Source organism: Globicephala melas, chromosome 16 (genome assembly GCF_963455315.2).
Source record: "Globicephala melas chromosome 16, mGloMel1.2, whole genome shotgun sequence".
NCBI classification, from domain to species: Eukaryota; Metazoa; Chordata; class Mammalia; order Artiodactyla; family Delphinidae; genus Globicephala; species Globicephala melas.
In genome coordinates, this window is record NC_083329.1 from 10,440,854 (window position 1) to 10,454,668 (window position 13,815).

The 13,815-nt window shown below is 44.3% G+C and overlaps 1 protein-coding gene across 2 annotated transcripts in view; it reads right to left on the reverse strand.

The window, feature by feature from the left end:
* Positions 1 to 843: 843 nt before the first annotated feature.
* The window catches only part of PLPP4 (phospholipid phosphatase 4), a 238,730-nt gene continuing 225,758 nt past the window's right edge, over positions 844 to 13,815 (reverse strand). For both annotated transcript variants that reach the window (XR_009559292.2, XR_009559293.2), the window contains 3 exons: positions 7,375 to 7,454; positions 4,828 to 4,882; positions 844 to 1,140 (listed from right to left, as the gene is read on the reverse strand). The gene's annotated coding sequence lies outside the window, so the exon portion shown is untranslated. The remainder of the gene's footprint in view (positions 1,141 to 4,827; positions 4,883 to 7,374; positions 7,455 to 13,815) is intronic.

Below are 13,815 nucleotides of genomic sequence, written 5' to 3' on the forward strand. Positions count from 1 at the left end.
TAAAGAGCATTCAAAGATTGCTGACAACTAAAGCAAGAGCCACTCTGGTGAGGAAGTAAATAACTGGAGCTCATTACAGAAATTTAAGAACAGATGACATTACAGATAAAAATAATGTTCGTTAACACTGCATTGTGCTTGCTATGTTCTATCTAAGTGGTATATATCATTTAACTCATGTAATCCTTATCACTACCTGGGGAGGCAGGTATTACTATTATTCTCATTTTACAGATGAGGAAACTAAGGCATAGAGACTAATTCAAGGTCACCCAGCTACTCACTCCATCTCCGTTGTTTTTGCCTAGTTAATCTCCATTCCTGCTTTTGGTAACAACACTCCATTGACCCTTCGGGAGCCACCCACCCATCCCCCACTCTCACTGCCTGTGGTTTGCTTGAGGTTGTCACCTCCCTCTGTCCCATCCGCAACCCACCCCCGGCGACTGAGGTGGGTGGGTATGTGACTCAGCCTTAAGCCAATCAGCAAATTCCACCTCCAGGATGTCTGATTCAGGGACAAGGCCATGGGCACAATCAAGCTGAAAACAACAATTTCTGCAAGGTTAAGAAAAGAGAACAACTCCTCTCTGGGCTCCACTCAGAGACGGGAGGATGTAAGCCTAGAGCTGCAGGAGCCCCCAAGTGGAGACAGCGGTCAGTCTGAGAGTGTAGCCACCCAGAGCAGAGCAGAGCTGCAGATGGAAAGAGACGGGGCCTGAGGGTATTGTAGAGGCCACACATCCAGCTGTTCCCAAAGTCCGCACTGGACTTGCCCCACTTTTACTTTTTTTTTTTTTATTCAGCGGTTTTCCTTTTTCTTTTCTTTTCTTTCCTTTAATATTTGCAAGATTGTGCAACCATCACTACTATCTAACTCCAGAAAGTTTCATCACTCCCAAAAGAAACTCATTAGCAGTCACTCCCCATCCCCGTTCCTAGTAGCCGTTTGCAACCACAGATCAATGCTCCAGCCCCTACAGATCAGTGCTCCAGCCCCTCCAGCATTGCTCACTCAAGCTTCAGGTCTTCCTCTCCCTGGCTTCCATCCCTGCCCTGGGACAGCGTTGGTCCTCATGAGGATCGCTGAGGACATACACTGAGGATAATTCACATCCAGGGGTGCCTTCTCTGTTGTATCTAAACATATAGAAACAAATTAGGAATTAGAAAATCAACTATGAAAGTGACAGTAAGAGGTGTAAGGCGACGAGTTGGTTGTAACACGTGACTCTGATGGTGGGTAGGAACCTGCCGCCCCTTGCATTCTGGATAAGATTGTCATTGAAACCCCAAATTCAAAGCCTTTGCCACCATTACTGCAGATCACTGATGGAGCAGGGTCCCCAGGCTGCCACCCTGGTGCTTTAGGTTGTGCTGCTGACTCTGCGTCACTTGTGTCAATTTGGAACTTGGCTCCTGTTTGATTTCTTTTTCACTTAAACTCCACTTGCACAAAATTTACATTAGGATAAGTTGAGGGGGAGATAAGGAGGGTGATTTTGGCGCCCCACAAATAACTACCAAATTAGCATCCAGCCTTCAAGCCAAACATCAAGGTCTTCCTAAGACCAACTGAACACTTAGCTGTGAGGCAGGGACACATTACAGCTTTAGCGGGCCTAAAGAATGTTTGCCTTCGTGGGCCACTTCTTTCATCTATCTATCACCTATCTATCTATCTATATTTATTTATATATTATATATTTTTATATATATATATAATCATATTCATGACTGTGTTGGTATAAGAAAAATGTAATTTTAGCTGGATTGTATTTTTTTTTAATTCTGATTTTAAGAGAAATTAACACTTGCTCATGGGTCCTTAAAAGTTCCGTGGGCCCTGGGCACCAGCCTACCATTCCTATTGGCTAAGTTGGCCCTGCCGTTAAGATAATACATTCTCCATCCTGCTTTATATTGGAGTGAGGTGGGATTTTCAGTCAGTGGAGAGAGAGTCTTCCACCTCTGAGGCCTCCCTCACAGCGTGGCCTTCTTGGTGCTCAGGCTGAGGCCGTGGTGAATCTCACTCTGTGCCCCCTTTTCTCTTTGCTCCCCTGCACTCAGCAGGGAGAGGACGAGGAAGCTCAGTCCAGGCACCTTGGGTTCCCCAGCAAACTCCTCACCGAGGGTGTTAAAGGAACAAGGACCAAGGGGTGAGGGAAGGGGCAGAAGGGGACCCATGAGCTGTTGGGCCACGGCGGGCACCGTGTTAGCATTGCTTCGTTTCATATCCATGAACATCTGAGAGGCGGTCAGACGACAAGTACGCGTAAGGCCTTTACTATGTCCAGGTGCCATGCCGAACACTCTACTGAGCTTATTTAATATTCATAATCACCTGAGAGGTAGGTATTATTTGTCTTTATTTTACAGGTGAAGATGTCGATGTTCAGAGAGGGTTAAGTAAAGATTTATGAGCACAGCCAGGGATAGACGCAAAGTGCAGGACTGGTCATTACTAGAAGCTGAGTTTCAGGGACTCTCCTAGGACCACAAATGACTCATGCCCTCTAGGCATAGCACGGTCTGGCGTAGACTTTGACACGAAAGGACTGTCACCTGAAGCATGGAACACTGTGTGTGATAAAGGGTTGACAGTTTAGTCCTGGGCTCAGGGGCTCAGTGACTACCTCCTCAGTTGGGGCTTAGGTTAGATTTTGTGCCATAGAGACCAGGTGATATTGAGACTCATACACCATGGGTCTCAAGAATCCTTTAGTACGATAGACACATACCCACTTGTTTACCAAATCAGACACCTGGGAAGCAGGTTTCCAGTAGAATGGTATGACAGGTCCAATTATTTCATGTATAATTATTTTTCTTTTAAAGGGCCTGTTCCTAAGAAATTTGCCTTGCCCATAGTACCTTTCAGAACATAGCAGCCCATTCAACCGTCATGTGAGTCTGCCCAACGTCTAATAACAATAACAGCTAATAGCAACCATCATCGTGGTTACAATATTATTGGATGCTTATTGCGCTCCTGAAACACTTAAAATACTTTATATGTCATGTCTCTTTTAATCCTCCTAACTACCTTGGGAGATAGAAAATTTTTTTTAATCTATTTTTTAAAAAATAATAATTTATTTGGCTGCGCCGGGTCTTAGTTGTGTCCCGCGGGATCTTAGTTGTGTCCTGCGGGATCTTCGTTGTGGCACGTGGGATCTTGTTCCCTGACCAGGGATTGAACCTGGGCCCCCTGCCTTGGGAGCACGGAGTCTTAGCCACTGGACCATCAGGGAAGTCCCTAAATCTATTTTACAGATAAGAAAACTGAGGCTCAAAAAGGTTGAGTAACTTGTACGAGGCTACATAGTGAGTGGTAGAGCCACGTCAAATCCAAATCTGTCTGATTCTAAACCTGGAGCTTATGACGAACAGTGTATTCTTCCAAACCTTAAACGTTAGTGTTTCTTATCCTCTGACGTCAAGTGCTATTTCAGGAACCATGACTGTCCAAGGCTGAAGCGACTCAGATTTGCACACCAAATCCTATTGTCAGAAGTTTCACATCCATGGTTTTCCAACAGGGATGATTTTACCTCCCAAATGACACTTGACAATGTCTGGAGATATTTTTGGCTGTCACAAACAGGGCAGGGGCAGAGGGTGCTACTGGCATCTAGCAGGAAGAGGCCAAGGGTGCCCCTAAACACTTTACAGCTCACGAGACAGCGCCCACAGCAAAGAATTTTTACCCAGCCTCAAACGTCAACAGTGCTGAGGTTGAGAACTCCTGTACTACATAAACTAGCGCTTGGATTCTAAGTCAAAATAGAAAAGTCATCCTATCTTGCCCCTCTTGATGCAGTGTGTCCTTTGTCAAGGAAGCAAAGTACAGCTTTGGAAGCAGCCATCAGATACTGACTCTGAAATGAATGGCTTCTCAAGGGTCCTCCTCAGTAGGGTGACCAGATATGTTATCCTGCAAATTAGGACACTGACTCTGAAAGGAGACGCTATTTACAATTACTTCACGACACCGGGCATATACCTGGACAAATGGCCCCCTACTATTGAGTTCACTGTTAAAACATGCTCGTGGCAGAGGCTCGTGCAGCAGTAAAGACGAAATGCTGCCTCGTGTGTCTTGGCAATGACTTCAAACCCTCCCAACTTAAAGGTGCATTTTTTTCCAAGAACTCCCGAACACTTTAGATTCCCAGAGGTTGTTCTGGGTCTCTCCGTCATCCACACGAGTGACATCTAGCACCATCTGTTGGTTTTCAGACACAGCTGAAAAGCTTTTGCTCTGCAGCCAGTTCTGAAAGCCCGTCACTTGAACTTTGGCAATCGAGGATCTTCTACAGTTCATTTCATCTTGGCAAGCACCCTGTGAGGGAGGCCATGTGATATGGTCACTTTTAAGAAGTGTAAGGTGAGACACAGAGAGGCTGGTGCCTCTGGGGAGCAAAGCGAGTCCAAGCCCCTTATGTCTGTCATAAGACAGGAGACAGATGGCGTCACATACATACACCCCCAGGGGTATAACTAGACTTCAAGAAAAACCTGAAAAATTTTTTTACTACAACCATATCTAGCTACCATCATTGTTAACAGGCATCAGTAAAGGTGTGTCCTGAGGCAAGGAAGAGCCGAGGTGGTCGCAGGGTTTGGGATGCGCTGTCTGCACTTGACAGCGCGTCCCCTTTTTTCTTCCACTCAGGAGGGCATATCAGAATGCGAGTGAAAGTTATTTCCTTGTAAGGATAACCTTGGCTGCATTCTGTTTTATTAGAAAAAAGATTTCGTCACAAGCTTTAATGTGTCGCGGTAATTGCCTGTGACTCATCTTGTTGTTTGGCCATGACTCACCGGGGCTTTGGGCACCGTGCTCCAGCGTGGGGCTCCCCTCCACTGTGCTCCGTCTCTGGGGAAACGAACACAAGTAGCAAGCAATAAAACACTGTCATTAGTTTAGTTCTTATCTTAGAATTGTTTTGTTCTTGATTTCTCTTTTGAACTCAAGATCAAATCCCGTGGTTAAAGCTCGTGGGTTTTGGGAAGGTAACAGTAGATATTTTGAGGCATGAAGTGTCTGGCTGTGTTAAGACTAATCACGGAAAAACGGGCTGGTGGTTAGAAAATAGTCATGAAAGGTAAATAGGGTACAATTAGACGTGAGGTCTTATGAAAAGAAATGAGCTCCGCCGACCCAATCTGGAGGACGTGATGCTGATGAGGTAAAAATATTAGGTTGTGAGGTTCATGTAGGGCTTTATCACACATCTTTTTCATTCTGCAATTAAAAGAGGGAAATAAGTGTGCTGTGTTTCTTTCTCCTCTAGAGAGATGGTGGAAGCTGTAGGCAGAGAGTTGCTCACTGACAACCAGAAGAGGAAGATGGATGATCCCAGCTCCTCAGAGAGTTTGCAGTGGAGTTTTCTCCTCTGCTCCATTCCATTTTTCCTTGTCATGGACCCTGAGTTCTCCCTGTCCCCAGCTGAAACACACTCCCTTCTGTTTGCATATGGCAAATGTGACAGTGCAGTGAGCTATGGGCTATAATCCAGCCTGATAGGCACCCTGGCCTGTGAGTGGAAGCCAGAAATAGTAGGCAGAAAGGCAAGTCATGGAGTTGAGGTGGCCTCCTGGAGTACTAGAGAGGCCCTGGAGAGCTCTGGAGGGCAGCTTTACAAATCAGCTTTCTTATTCTTGTCTCCCATTCTTTGGGGCTTCTCCGTCTCTTTTTCATCTCCCATCCGCCCCCCCCCCAGGCTACACTCTCCCTGTGATTCAGAGCACAGCTGTAGCACTGCAGGAATCCCCTAAACTAACTTCTGTTTGGGGTTTATGGGAAGAAGTGTCTCTCTCCATAGGACCTGTGGGGTCAGCTGAGGCAAGGTAGCTGGGAGAAGAATGAGCCTGGGGACATCGGCCTGTTGGACCTTAAGAGTGCAAGAGTTGAAAGTATTGATACATCTTGTTTCAATCAATGAACGCAGTGGATTTGAATGTTACCCTACATCTGTGCACATAAGAAATGTCACAGTGCTCTTATTCTCCTAAATCAACTTTCATTGGCTCTGCACTCCCACCAACATGAGTGGCAGGAAATTCAGCCTCTCATGGAACAGGGGTCCCCCTTCCCCTCCTCTGGATTGTACCCAGGCTTGGAAGGTATGGCAGAGTCCAGAACATTCATCGAAGGCTCCTCTGGCCTTTGGGTCACATTCCTTATTTAAGGAACGCATCGAGGTGCCCTTGAGGGCAGGTGGCTCCAGAGCTTCCTTGTCAGGAGATCTTTGCTAGGACCCGTCAGGCTCACTCCTGACTCATTCCCGTGGGAAGTCCAGCCTAAGCCCCACCCACAGCCCCAGTCCCAATGTGCCACATGGGAACAGGCCTCGGGTTCCTACTACCCAATCCTCGAAAGCCCCAGCCCCTCTCAGAGCCTAAGGAAGCTCTACGTGATCTTGCACCCTGTCTGTGTCTTCACCATCCTGACTCCTCAAAGCCTGCCTTATCCCTTTCCTTTGTCTGCAAGCATCCACCACGCTTGCAAAATGAGCCCAGACTTTTGTCAAAGACCGAGCTGCTGGCAGGGGCGGTTTCTTCTGAGGGCTGGGACGGAGAATCTGCTCCAGGCCCCTCTCCCCGCTGCTGGCGGGTAGCCAGCTAGCTTTCTTGGCGTCTGCTGAAGCACCCAGTCTTGGCTTTCAGCTTCACATGGTGCTCTCCCTGCGTGCATTCCTGTCTCTCGATATCCCCATATTGGACTAGGGGGCTCAACCTACTCAAAGATCACTTCATCTAATTACTAATTAATTACAACTGCAATGACCCTATTTCCAAGAAAGGTCACATTCTGAGGTTCCAGGAGTTAAAGCTTTGATATATGAATCTGGGGGGGGGACACACTGAATCCATAACAGTGAGCAATTTGCCTCAGTTTTTCCTGAGGTTTTCCTGGTTTTAAAGTTCCATGTCCTGGAAACTTCCTCAGTCCCAGGCAAACCAGAACAGCTGGTCACCTTATTTGAAGACAATCCCAAAGAAGTAACAAAAAGTGTCCAATACTTGGTCATTTCCCGCCGTATCTATTTCTTGGGAACCTCAAGAAAAGACTGGCTGCTGGCAGATAAATTTGGGTATTCCTAGATCCCTTGGGTGACTGTCACTTCTTTAACTGTTGACACAGAGCAGAGAGTCACTAAGTGTTGATAAAATGTGAAGGAGAGTCACGCAGAGGGTTGGGCTAAGGGCCAAATGTGAGAGGAGGAAGGAGGGGTTGGACACTGGAGTATGGTGGAGAGATTACTCTTGGAAAGGAAGAGTCTGTGTGGGCGAGGTGTCTGTCTGAGATGCTGGGGTGCAGAGAGGAGGGCCTGTGGGGCGTTACACCTGAGCCCCCTGCCTCACCTGTTGAGAGCGAGCCATCACGCAGAGGAAGCCCGGCATCCAGTGATTCTAATCTCTGCCATGTTTTCTCGTTGCTTCCACTGCAGAAGAGAGGGAACAAACAACTCTTTAATTCTCCCATGACTTGAAGGTGATGAAGGTCACCTCTTAAAAGGTTCTAATCATGCTTAGAACACATGTGTTTTGCAAGTCTCCATCCAGGACTGATTACAGTGAGGACAGGGAGAATTAAATGTTGAGGAGGAAACCCACGCTAAGAGGGCGGAAGCTGGGTGGTTAGAGAAGGGTTCCGCTGTCCCCACTGTGGTCAGCTGTTGCTGCTGCTTACAAGTTAGGTTTCAGGAAGTTTATGCAAATGCCTCCCAAAGGATCCCTGTGTTATTTGACATGACCTTGAAATAATCCCCTCAAAATAATTTTTCCGATTACTGATCCAGCTGATAAAGAAATCAAAATAAACTCCCTTTTGTGAAAGCCACTACTGTGGATTTATAAGGGTGTCCTGGGCAGGCAAATAATTTCAGAAAAAGGTATGATTTTGACAAATCAGCGACTGCTCTTGTTAAATAATCATTCTCTTTTCAGAAGACCGGAAATAAGTCCCAGCTCAAGTGAGGCACAGTTAACTAGAGAAACATATTTTCTTGTTTATAGTCTATCAATAATACTATTATTGAGCAACTATTAGGTATAGAGCAAAAGTTTTAGGGATTCCAAATATTTTGCCCAGAATAGGGTTTCCCTCCATTACCAGATATTTATGAAATTTATGCCACTGTCCATATTGTTAATGACCCAGTCCTAGAAGTCGGCATCTCCCTGGTTTTAATTAAATTTAATTAAAACATCTTCAGAATTGCTCCAGGGCAACCCAGAACCTATCTTACAGATGGAAACACTGAGGTACTTTGTGCCTTATAGAAGTATGATTAGAGAACCAGCCAGAAGCAGAGTCATCTGAACTGATCCTCAGAGTTCTGGGGACTCCACATACCACTCCACATGTTGGAAGGGGTGTCTGATTGGACAATTTCCGTGGGTCCTGGGTTTTAGAGGGGTTCACCATGTGCCATCTGTTCTTTAGTTTTGGAATCACTGCAGCACGCCTTCCTTTCTGATTAGCAACCACCACCTGCTGTTGGAAGTCAACCCAAAGGATTTGGCTGGTGTCCCATGGCAATCTGTCACCCTGCCTACCCTTCACTTGTCTCTCCTCCATGCAGGAGAGGGTCACAGAGGGAACCCTGGGAAAAGCCAAGAGCCTCCGTGTCAGAAGGAGCACATGCAATGTGGAGGCATCAGGTTCCTCTTGGGTTCTGTGCAACTACTCCCACTAATTCCAGTACATTTTAATCACCCAAAAAGGAAACTCCGTGCCCATTAGCAGTCACTCTGCACTACCCTCCCCAGTCCCTGGCAGCCATTAACTTACTCTCTGTCTCCATGGATTTGGACATTTTGCAGTTAAAGACCTACCCATTAACAGCCAAGAAAAGGAAAAATTAAGGCCCAGGATAAAAGATGGAAAACCATTTTCACGACACTTCTTCTTGACTTCTGAAAAGTAACAACACCCCACGCTCTCTTCTCTAGCTGCAAGTCATGTCTTTCTTTTGCATCCACTGCCTACAGCCCACGGTGCTGTCCAGGGTTCAGCCCTGTTCGGGGCATCAGGGTGCGGTGTGCGGAGCTCCCTCTCTCTCTGTCATCCACTCTGTCCACTCCTGTGGCTTTGACAATCCCTTGTAGCAGTGGCTGCACCACTGGTCCATCCGAGCCCAGGCCCTCCTTCTGAGCTTTGATTTTTACCAGATACACCACTGGGTGCTTGAATTAATTTCTTATTGCTGCTGTAACACATGACCACAAACTTAGTGGTATAAAACAACACGAATTTCTTCTCTTAAAGTTCTGGGAAGTCAAAAGTTCAGACTCGTGTCATTGGACTGAAAGGTATTGACAAGGCTGCACTCCCTCCAGAGGCTCTAGGGGAGAATTGGTTCCTCGCTTCCTCCAGTTCCTAGAGCTGTGTCCCTCACATCCTTTGGCTCCTGGCCCCTTTCTCTATCTTCAAAGCCTGCAGGGCAGCATCTTCAAATCTCTCTCTGCTTTGTTGTCACGTCGCTCCCTTCTCTGACTCTGTGCTCCCCCTTAATCACTTTTGCCATGGAAGCTAACCTAGTCACAGTTCCAGGTATTAGGACATGGACACCTTGGGGGACCACTATTCCGTCTTCCATGGTACTCAATGTATGTTCATGAGAGAGCTAAAGGAAAGAAGGAAGGAAGGGAAGAGAGGAGAAAGAAGAAGAGATGAAGATAAAGTGTAGTGTTTCCCTCCAAGACTCTCTGATCCACTGATTTTTCTGATGATTGAGGAGAGGGCTGTGGGAAAGGCAGGCTGTTTGGAAGAGCCCCCGGTCCCGGGGAGGCACATGTTGGGGAGGGTGGTGGCAGGGCGCCTCTGTGATTCTTTTGACCGTCTCCTCTCTCCTCTCATCAAACTCCTTGTAGGCTAGGCCACGCTTGGAGTGCAGGACACGGGGCAGGGAGAGAATGTGGATAATAGCAATAAGTCCCGAGGAGCTAGGGGTCCCGTGGTCATTGTGGAAGTGGTGGCTGTGACCCACTGTTGGAGCAGGGCAACTCTTTCCCCTGTTTACCTATATTTTGAAGGGTAGGTCAAAGAAGCAATTGGAAGAAAATTAAGAAAACACTGCAGAGTAAGGCTTTCTTCTTTGCTTCCTCTAAATCAGAAAAACTAAGACATGAAGAGTGAATATGGTCCATCAAGAGAAGCCCTCCCAAGCCTTTCACCGTTTAGCACGTTGTTTTTATGCAGGTTCTTGCGTGACGCAGCTGTCACAACTAATGCACATGCAAGCTGAAAAGGTTGCTTTGGAAATCAAAGCTTGCCATCAGATCCCAGGGTTGTGTACATGTGAGTCAGTTTAAAAGCCTTTTTTGTGGTTGTTATTTTCAATTTTTCTTTAAGTAAAATGAACTGTTTACAGCAAAAATAATCACAAGATATTATGTAGTTTATAACATAGGTAGAAATAAAATGTATGACTACGATAGCACGAAGGCTGGGAGATGCTATATGTAATCGTGCAGAACTATAATAATACTTGAACATAGACTGGAATAAATTTCATAAGTATAGTATATACACATATTCCCCTTGGTTCTGTTTTGGAGAATATGTTGTTTTAAATAAAAAATTATGTTACTTAATATGGATTGGGTTTATTTTTGTTGTTTGGGCTTATCATTGTTTTAAAATGAATGAATCAATCAATATTTTAAAAACTTCTCAGTTTTAATTTCTAACATGATAAGTATTGATATATAACCCACAAAAACAAAAGCTCTTTCGGTCTTCAATCTTTTTAAGAGTACAAAGAGGGAATTCCCTGGCAGTCTGGTGGTTAAGATTCAGTGCTTTCACTGCCATGGGCCCGGGGTTTGATCCCTGGTCGGGGAACTAATATTCCACAAGCTGTGCAGCACAGCCAAAATATAAAATAAAATTAAAAATAACCAAAATATGTCTCTAAATTTTAAAAAAAAGAGAGTGCAAAGAGATGCAGACACCAACAAGATTGAGAACCATGCGCCCGTGAATAGAACGTGTCACCCAATGTTTATTATATTCCAGATATTGACTCCAGAGTTCTGTTCTCTACATATGTGACTGCCTTGCTTCTCAAATGTAAAAAAAAAAAAAATCAAAATTTAACATCCATTTGTAAAGAAAAAAATAGAAATTTAGGAATAGGAGGGAACATCATTACTTGATAAAGAGTTTGCCTAAAATATATGGAGATATCACACCTAAGGAGTAGAACACTATACACATTCCTTTTGAATTCAGTAAAACCTGCACTGCTTCAACCACTGCTTCTATTGAACTTTGCATTAGTTTTAAGTCAGTATAATAAAATAAGAAAAAGAAACAAAATGTATGAGAATTACAAAGGCAGAAACAAAATTGCCATTATTTGCAGACAAAATTTCTGTTGACACAAAAATTTTAACTGGGTCTACAGAGAAGCTACAAGAACAAATAAGACAGTTCTATATAGTTGCTGGACAGAAGTGTAATATAAAAAATCAATATCATCCCTATATCCCAGAAACTACTGCATAGAACGTGTAATTTTAAAAGAAACCTGAACTTCATATTTGTAACAGGGCTTTGCAGATAAAAGAAAAAAGGGAAACAAAAAAACTTCATTGGAAGATGTAGAAGATCTAAATACCAGTTTGTAGGTGGGAAGATTTGATATTATAAAGAAGACATATTACCTTTATTATTTCATTGCCTAATACAAGTCTTAACATCGTTTTTCACAGAATTTGACAAAATGCTAAGACAAATTTGAAGAATGTGGCCATGTGTGTGGAAACGGCGAAATTTGGGGGAATATAACTTATCTGCTAGTAAAGCAGGCACTGTAAATAAATGGGTTCAGCGTTGGGCAGGGAGTCCAAAGAACCGTGTCAGGCAGCCTGGAAACAGAACCACATATGTGTGTTTGAGCTGGTACATGACAGGTGGCTTTAAAATCGGTAGGGAAAGAATAATTCAAACAACTATTGTGTTGGAGATTGGAGGGAACCAAAAGTGCCCACCGAACTGAGAAGCCATCTTGAGACTGAAAAATGAGACAGGTAGCTCCATATAATCAATGGATCAGTTCATTAGAGGGTACATCTATGTACCCTGTTAATGCTTCCAGACAATGCTGTCTGGAAGCATTAACAGCTGCACTCTGCACTGCCGAGCGGCTACTGGGACAATTTTACTGTTATGCTAGGGTATGGGGGTAGGTGCTTGGAAACACGAAGTGCATTCCTAAGTCAAGATTTATAAATGGTAACTAGTCTCATGGGTGCCAGGAATACATCAGCAAAGGTTTTCATCATTGTTTGAGAACCAACAGAGCATAAAGGCCACCTGGTCCTAATGATTATTAAACAATATCTATTAACTACAAAGCCCTTGACGACAGAGAAGTGGTTTGACGCACCATAAAGTCCTGGGTAGGGTCAGCGGAAAGACAGGAGAAACTGCGACAGCCCGAGAAGGCACTGGTTATGCTAACAGCCATACATAGTGATCCCGGGATAATGAGATGTCTTTATTTTGGAAAAAGATAACATTAGGTCATTTCGTACCATATTAAAAATTAATTTCCATTGTGTAAAAGACACACATGTCGAAAACAAAACTATAAAACTTTGGGGAAAAAACACAAGCAAATATCATTATGACAGTGGAGAAGGGACAGATTTTTTTTAATGATAGAAAAAATGCATGAGTCCCAAATAAAAAGTTTCATCAAGCTGTTTAATTAAGACAATAAACTTTCATGACAAGAGGCAGGAAAAAGCATGTAAAGATAATAGATTTTGCGATCCAAGTAATTGACAAAATGTCAGTTATTAGAATATATAAGGAATTCTTATTTAAAAAAGACAAACCCAGGGATTTCCCCGGTGGTGCAGTGGTTAAGAATCCACCTGCCAATGCAGGGGACACGGGTTCAATCCCTGGTCCGGGAAGATCCCACATGCCACGGAGCAACTAAGCCCGTGCACCACAATTGCTGAGCCTGCGCTCTAGAGCCCGTGAGCCACAACTACTGAGCCCGTGAGCCACAACTACTGGAGCCCAAGCACCTAGAGCCCGTGCTCCGCAACAAGAGAAACCACCGCAATGAGAAGCCCGTGCACTGCAACGAAGAGTAGCCCCCGCTCACTGCAACTACAGAAAGCCTGCGCACAGCAACGAAGACCCAACTCAGCCAAAAATAAATAAATACATAAATAATAAATAAATAAATAAGTTTATTAAAAAATAAAAATTTAAAAAGGCAAACCCAATAGAAAGACAGGGAAAATAAAATGAAAAGGCAAGTTTTCCCAGAGGAGGAAACCTTCATGGTCAATAAATATATGAAAATATTCTCATCCTCTCACATAAATAATCAAATTTAAACATGAAACAACAATAAGATACCATGATGTGCATCAGTTTAGGACAATTAATAAGCCCGTTCAAACCAAGTGTTGTCAAAGGTGTATAGAAATGGGTGCTCTGTCCCAAAGGTGGTGGGTGTGCTGGTCGGTGAAGTGGCCACTCCAGGGAGCAATATGGCGTATCTAGTACGTTCTCCTCCAGAGAAACTCACATCTGCACGCAACCGATATGCACACTTCGGTCACTGCAGCTCTGTTATTTCATAGGATACAAGTGGAAACCACCCAACAGTATAGGAACTGATAAATAATCTGAGGTCTGTTAGTTAAATGGAAGTTTGAGCTCGATCTACATGGAATCAAAGTGGGTACATTTCTAGGACATGATGTTGAATGAAAAAAAGCAAACAGCAAACTAAAGGAACAGTGTTATACTATTTGTCTACATGTTTA